This window comes from Coffea eugenioides, unplaced genomic scaffold (genome assembly GCF_003713205.1).
Source record: "Coffea eugenioides isolate CCC68of unplaced genomic scaffold, Ceug_1.0 ScVebR1_2469;HRSCAF=3499, whole genome shotgun sequence".
In the NCBI taxonomy this organism is placed as follows: Eukaryota; Viridiplantae; Streptophyta; class Magnoliopsida; order Gentianales; family Rubiaceae; genus Coffea; species Coffea eugenioides.
In genome coordinates, this window is record NW_020862959.1 from 24460 (window position 1) to 32688 (window position 8229).

General features: G+C 33.5%; 1 long non-coding RNA gene across 1 annotated transcript; it reads left to right on the forward strand.

Annotated features, from left to right (window-relative positions):
- Positions 1 to 1367: 1367 nt before the first annotated feature.
- Positions 1368 to 3149, forward strand: LOC113756756. Its single transcript, XR_003466068.1, has 4 exons — positions 1368 to 1647; positions 2155 to 2231; positions 2592 to 2711; positions 2858 to 3149. It is a non-coding gene; the product is annotated as an uncharacterized LOC113756756 (long non-coding RNA).
- The last annotated feature ends 5080 nt before the right edge of the window (positions 3150 to 8229 follow it).

Below are 8229 nucleotides of genomic sequence, written 5' to 3' on the forward strand. Positions count from 1 at the left end.
CTTGATAATTGTCTACTACATGAGGGTTTATATGTGTAGGTATGTTTTTGAATGTCATCCGAAACCTGGAGGTGGAAGGGACATTGTCTACTTCGTGAATTAAATTGGATTTCATCTTATTTAAGTGCTGCATATATATTTATCCACAACAAAGAGATTATTGTTTACCAGTTATTTATTGGAAGTTGGCAACTTTGGCCTTTATGTGTTTTTCAGGTTTTGTTAAGAAGGAAAATCAATGCCAAGAATCATTACTGGTGGACCTATCTTTTCTTGATTTATTATATGTTGAATGATTGAGTTGGATCTATTACAATTATCTATTGATTGAATACCTTTAGCTTTTTGCCAGGTTCTGTGTCAAAACTGATTTTAATTTGTAGCTATGGTACATTTGCTACTTGAGGTTGTGATGGTTATGTCTATGTGTGGGATGGAAGCAATAAAAAAAGCTGTATCACTTATTTTTCCTTAACTGAATTTGAAATGTCTTCCGCTCCATGATGACAATGTTCACTCTTGTTCAATGTACAGTGCTCAAAATGCCTAATAAGCATCGCAGTCTTGTCATTTAGTAGAGAAACCATAGATATTATGTACAGACTAGGAATTCATTGGTTATTTATATCCTGTAAATTTTTTTTTCAGAGAAAAAAAAATTAATTAAATTTTTCAAAAAAAATTAATGGTCCCTCTATCCACTTTGATAACAAAATTAATTAATTTTTCCTAAATTGTTGGGTTGCAATCACTTGTTTGTGCCAAGTTCTAAATAATTATATAGTGTGTGTACACACTAGGAATTCATTGGCTAAGCAGTAGGAAATCACTGGCTAAATTTATACTCTATGATTTACATTGTAGGTTCAACAAGCCTTTGCAGACTTGGAGAGGTGATTTTCCATTTGAAAAGATTGTGTATCCTTAGTTCCAGCTTTATTTTATTATTGCTAACTGTTAACTAAAATTTTCATTTGATTTTTTTTGGGTTTCCAATGGCTTCCTTGAAGATTTGTAATTTATCTTCCTTCATTCTTGGCTATTATTCCTTTCCTTGCATGCTGCTTATTAATTTTTTTCTGTGCTGCCTTTGAACTTTGGATGGTATAAAAATTGCTGAAAGGCTTTCTTTTGAGGAATGTTTGTTTGGCTAAATAATATATTGTTGCTGGGAATTGGCCAGAACTGTCAAATGAATCTCTTTTTAACATTTTCTTCTAAAAATTTTCTTGATGAGAGCTAAAAAGTTTGTCAGCTCGAAACTAACTGATCTTTCAGCAAAGTAGTTGTTTTAGTATGCACGATTAGGATTGATCATTAGATATTAGCAAAAGTAACTTATTTGATCCAGTACTGATAGGTCAAATCCTTGCATGTGTTATTATATGTAAAACATCTAACAATCGAAGCATATTTGTTTTGCTGCCTAAGATATACGGTCATGTTGACATCTTGCATAGCACGTATTCAGGTTGAGTTACTGGGTCAAATGAATGTTTAAGTTTCACAGTTTGAGGTACCTCCTCTTATATGCTCTGACCCAAGGGCTAATCATGATATTTTATCTGTTTACCTGCAGGGGCCATGGATATCTTGTTCCAGACGATGTCTACAAGGTTATAATACTGTTTACTATGATTGTTAGGTGTAAGTTTCACAATACAATTGGATAAATGTTTGAGTTCTGGTGATATTCTTTTATTTACTCATGAGGTGATCTGAACTGCACCCCCCCCCCCAAAAGTTAATTAAGATGGAGATTGAGCAAACTTCATGTATGTTACCTTCTATTTTATATACAATCTCCAGTTTCTCTTAGAATGGTGAAGATTTATATGCATATGGCATACCTGTTACCTTTGAAGTACTCTGATGCTCAACTGATTTGTGTTTTTTAATGATCTGAACAGTGTGTGTTTCGATGATTTGACACTCAACCGATTTGTGTCTTAATGATCTCACCCTTTGACACTCAACTGATTTGACATGTTATCTAAATCTCCAGTTTCTGAACACTTATCATGATCTGTGTTTTAATGATCTGAGGGTTCGGAGCCAACTTGCATTTGATGTGCTCTGACTAATTTTTACCTAGAGTTTACTTGTGCTTTATGGGCTCTGCCTAATTTTTCCCTTTTCAATTGTAATTTGTAGAGTTTTGATCAGAAGAGGAGTGGAAGATTCAGACTGGATGGCTTCATATCACTCTGTATATTTGTACAGTCTGCGCGGTAGGTGGAATCTTAATTTCTTATACGGTGTATTTTGATTGACCAGTTAGAGTTATTAGCTTCATGAAAATGTCAGAAAAGTACCTTGCTGAAGGTATTAAAAAATGTTGTGCTCATAAATCATTTATCATTGATGTAGTCAGTTGCTTGTAAATCCCTTGCTTACTTTAAGCTGTGAGGGCTGGATCCCGAAATTTGTATCTGTTTGTGAACTGCTTTAGAGACCATTAGACTATGAATCTAGGCTGTTTTTCTTTCTTATTTCTGATTATTTGATTGTCTAAACCAGCAAAACCTATCCATTCACTATATACAGTGTGTACAGACTAGGAATTCATTGGTTATTTCTTTTTGTTTTAGGTTTTGACAAATGCTGTTTTATATCCTGTAAATGATGTTCTTCTATGTTTGGTTCTTTCTGCAAGATGTTACTTTTACTTCGGTGTGTTGTGTACCAAGGCATCTTCATAAGTTACTTGTGTAAGGGCTGTTTTAAATGATTACACTTATTCTTCTTGAATGATTTTGAATGCTTTTGATTGAATAAATAATGTGTACAGACTAGGAATTCATTGGTTATTTGTGCTTATGCATTTTATGATTATGTTTCTGATTTTTTACTGCAGAATGCTGAACTGAGTGCTCATGTGGCTAAGCAGTAAAGAGGAAGGAATCTGCTGTCCTGTGTTAGGCATGCATGTCGTTGGATTATGAGTGCAGTTTCGTTGGATGTTTTTTAGTTAATGTGTATTATGTAATTATAGTTGTTGGAGGACTCAAGCACAGAAATTATGTAATAGCTAGGTTGTTACTATTGTTTATCGCTTCAAGCTTTGATAATGGACTTATCAAGCTTTAATAATGAATGTACTTCGGTTACCTCAGTTTGATGTTAAGCTTTGATAGTAGATGTTTGAACGGAATGTACTTATTAGCCTTTGATGTTTAGCAATAAAGTTGATGCTAACTTTGGTTACAAAGAAACACGTGGCTGCTTTTTATCCATTTTGACTACATGCCTGAATAGCATTTTGGATGGTGCATTTTTTTATCCAGTGTGATGGTTGCAATCTTAAGCATTTCAATAAACCATCAAAGCAGAAAAATTAGCTCTTCAGGCTTTTTTGATGGGTGTAATATTCCTATGTAACTAGGCTTTTGCCTCCAACTGAACCCCCCTCCCCCCTCTCAAACAACAAAAAAAGAAAAAGAACCAAAAATAAAGTGAGGAACGAAGGGAGCAGGGAACCACTTGATTAATGCTCCTTATGTTGATAAATAATTTGTAAAACTCGTTTTCTATCATTTCATTATTCTGATCTTATTTGTTGATAAGATGATATTTTGCATAGAGGTTTGCTTGTCATTTAATCTTAGTAGTTGCAATTTCTCGTCTAAACACCTTGTTGCTCGATAAAAATCTCCGAAAAGAACAAAATATAAATTATTTCCCTCGTTCTGATTATTTCTTTTCTTAACATTAGTCCTCAAAATATTTTTATTAATAAAAGTATCATAAATTGGTACCATAATAACACAGGCATAACCTTTTATACAGTGACTATGTTACATTAGAAGATATTGAGTATGCTAGGATAGTGGCGCAGTCATGATCAAATACATAAAAATACAATAATTTGAAAAATATAAATTTAAGCTTAAAACTTACAAGCCAATAACTAGCATTCAAATACTTTTAATAATAGGTCTAAATAAAATACAAAAAATGTTAGGACTTAAGAAATACTGCAATTCTATACCACCTATTCATGCCACTCAAAATCAAAATGGAAGCTAACAAAAATGTATGATAAAAAAAAGAAAAATATTTGATGGAATGACAATATTAAAATTAATTTATAATTTTTTAAAGTCTGTTATTATTTACCTCTCACTACTAAATAAGAATAATTGATAACAAAATTAATAGTTTAGATGTAATAGACATATAAAAAAATTGAAAGAAAAATAAAAATTCTTAATTTGGAAAATTATTAAAGAGTCATGCCTTGAAAACAAACTACAGAGATTTAAATGTTGGTCTGTTAATTATAATCATAAACAAGAGGAACTTCTGGGGTGCTCTTTCTTTCCTTACTCTGTATTATATACTACATTGGCTCCATTTTTTTCATCAGAAATGGTTTTCTAAAAAATGTAAGTTGCCAGTTGCCATTCACCAAAGGCTTTGTGAGAAACATCCAAGAAATATCAACAAAACTTCATACTTGTAAAATACCTATACTAAAAAATATACTTTTCTACATAAATTATTGTTTTGATTAGTTCAAAACTGGGCAGGGCATTTTATATTTCTATCGCGCGAAGCGCGTTCATGCCTCCTAGTGTTGAAGAAAAGAAGCAGCTCTTTCTCTTGTCGCCCACACCACTGAATGACAAAAGCCACCAACACTGCATGACAACAGACCAAACTGCCCCTCAATCTCACACAAATCACGCTATAACCGGCCCATTTTTACTGTAGCTAAGCAAACGGGCGCCTTTAGTATAGTAAAGATATTAAAGAGTATGCTGAACTTTGGATATATAACCAAGTTAATATGATTTGCAACGTTAGTTCAATTTTTTTAAATACAATATATTATTTTATTTTAGAATGATAATAACGTTTTCAAATTGGGATATTTCAATTCGGTGGCTAAATCAAGTTGATTTCAAACAAATAAAACTTTCACCAGCTTAAGATTTTGAGCCTTCAAGTTTAAGACTTCCACTTCCAATTTTATTGTTGGCCTTAAGGCTCAGTAGCAACTGGCAAGTTTTGGGCTTTATGGTCAAAGGTGGGGGTCCAGCAAGGAGCTTAAGTGGGTTATTGGTAGTCAGGTGTCTAATATGGGGGGAAAAAATTGGACAAAAAATTGGCAAGCCATTAGCAAACGATTAAGGAAACAAAATTCTTGTCATCGGATTGTAGTTCTTTATGCACCAACAACCCCCCCCCCAAAAAAAAAAAAAAGAGGTTGACGTATCCAAAAAGCATACGCTCAAATTGTGAACTTTTACATTTAAGTTTTCAGAACCCTTTTTAACTTTTTAGTTTGTCTAAAAGGAGCCCAATTCCGCTAGTTAAGATTGCCTCCAAATATGAAGATTTTTGGCAAAGCTGAAGACAAATGTAAGCATTTATAATGGTAATCAGACTTGCCATTACCTCTTGACCTTTTCTAACCAAAGTTAGAGTTACGGCTTTTACAAACCTAAACTCCAGAAGAACCTCCAAAAGCCGGCACTTTTGGAGGCCTCCCAGGAGACTTATATCTACCCAACCCAACCCCCCTAGAACCGATGTGGGATGGCAACCCCACAAGGGCAAGCCAGTAGGCCGGCCGCTGCTAAGAGATAAAGATCCCCCACCAAACCTAGTATGCTACCCTTGCAGGAATTTGCCTCGTGACCTTTTCTAACCAAAGTTAGAGTTACCATTACCTGAGTTGGCAGAAAATGCCATTACCTGAGTAAGTACTAATTATCTTATTAAATGGCTACTGTCAAGGTAAGGTTATATGAGACAATAACCTGTAGTTGGCAGAAAGGGGGAAACAAGAATAACAGAATACTAGCAGACTACAAACAAGTTATCTATTAATTAATTGTCATCTATTAATTATCTCCACAGCCTTGCATTCATTTTCATTCTTTTCACCAGTCTAGCAAGTTATCTCCACAGCTTATATGCCGTTAACAATGATGGGTACCAAGCAGATGCAGAATTACTAGTCTAGAAGAATGAAAGGTTTGTGCACGTTTTTGTCCTTTTGTATATTCAGCAGTTGCTAATGGAAGACCAAAAATTGTGCATGGAGCAAAGAAAGGAAAAAGTGTAATATATTAAAGCATCCGCTGCACATTCTTGTCTCAAGGGAAATTAAAAAAAAAAACAAATGGAATTTAATCAAGAAATTGGTTGTTTTGGGTCCCAAAGCCCCAAAAACTCGTGGTTATGACTGATGACTGGTTGTTGTGTATGGATCTAGATTTAGATGCCTTCAATTCGGAGATTTTTTTCCCCATTCATTGATCATTGGTTAGCAATCACTAGTCACTTTTTCACGTACCTGCTCAATTACAAGAACGAAAAGGACAATACATTCTTTTATGCGTACATGTTCTAGGAGCTATGCTAACTATATTTGTGTATGATGTGCTGATACTTTTTGTGGCAGAAAATTTAAAAATTTCGTTAGCATTTTTGTCAAAGGATGTAAACTCCAAATGTTAAAGATTCATAATTTGCTTAAACAAGCTTTTTTGTCATCATACAAGAATTGAAGTGCTTAGAATTGGAGCTTTTCAGAAAGGAAATTATACAATTCACAGCGTACTATTTTTGAATTGTTGGAATACGTAGGGTTTCAAAATAGAGCAATACTTTCTTTTGTCATTGAGAAAACAGTTCTAAAACAACCATTAAATGAGACAGAATAACTAAATAATAAAGGAAATTACTAGAGAAAATGCATTACCAGAAAACAAACAATATAAAAAATCGCTCTCTTCTAGTAATTTTTTTTTAGATTTTTTACCGGACAAAAGGAATACAAGAAAATTGGTAAAATTGTTCCTTGGGTGTTGTTATCCCACCTTGTGTACTTCATTGTTTATAAAAAAAAATGAAAACAAAGATAAAAAGAAGGAAGAGAAACCCATTGCTGAAACTGCCAAATAATTTTTGTTCTTCAAGTTATTAATTTAGTCCTCAAATTTAGAAGGACGCATTTTGTTCCAGGTCATGATATGGATATATGCCAAATTAGTCCTTATGCCTGTATCTCACCAGGAAGGCCAGGGGAATCACACCCGTCTCAAGTCTCAACTCACAAATCGCTAGAAACGGTTAATGGCACAAATGAACCAACCTCCTCTAGAGAAGTTGGCTACCATATTTTGTGAGATAGAACGTTAAAAATTCAAATCTTACCTTCCATCAAAAATTTGTCACTTAATGTGGTTTCTCTAAAATCCATATGAGTGCTTAATGCACCCGTATGATTCGATGATGGTTCAATTCCCGTCGATTCTCCATGACCCCATTGGCTTATGTCCCTAGTATATGTTCAATTAAAACTAGGAGTAGAAGTAAATGTAGATGGTGACAATAGACCAAAAAAGAAAAATGTTAATGGCACAAATGGATCGAATTGATGTAATTTAGACCTTTTGTTTTTTGCTTGAGGATTTTACCTTAATAACCCATGCTGGACCAAAATAACATGGTTTGATCTATACGGAATCGGACAGGTATGGTTGAGTTAGATACAATTGGGTACAATTGTTATATTTCATTCACAACTTAGTGTACACTTAAAGATGCGATTGTATTTATTTATTGAATTAGTGTGTAAGAATAAATTTTGTGAGAACAATAAAATTATATAAGAGAATCTATATTATGAAAAAAAATACAACAACTGGACGATTGCATTAAAATTCTAATCGCACTTATCCCTGATCCCTATGTATATCATGAACAACTAACGATGGTTACAAAAGCCTCATCCATTTCAATTCTCATTTGCGGTCTTTCTGTTATGATTTCAGTTCCTCAAAAACTTGAACTCTTTTTTTCCTTCTTCATTTTTTTAAGTGCAAGTGGGGGTCTCAAATTTGAGATCTCTTACTTATACTCTCTTTTGTATCATCTAATTCATTTCTCCCCTGAACTCTCATTTTCAATCATTGTGTTATTTCAATCCCTCGAAAATTTTGTGTGATCTTTTAAGATAGAAAGATGAGTGAGTGCATGATCTTTTAAGATGGAAATATGAGTCTGTATCTTTTAAGAACCAACATTTTTATAGATTTGAGTGACCGAATTAATACTGTTTACTTATATATGTAAAGGATTATTATAGCAATTCTCCAAAAAAAAAAAAAAGAGGTTATAATCTAGTCAAATTAGTCTTACTGAGTCCCTGTTTATTTACAAATCGATGGAGAAATAATCATGCATGCTTTTGGTTGCTTTTGGCCGAGTAAA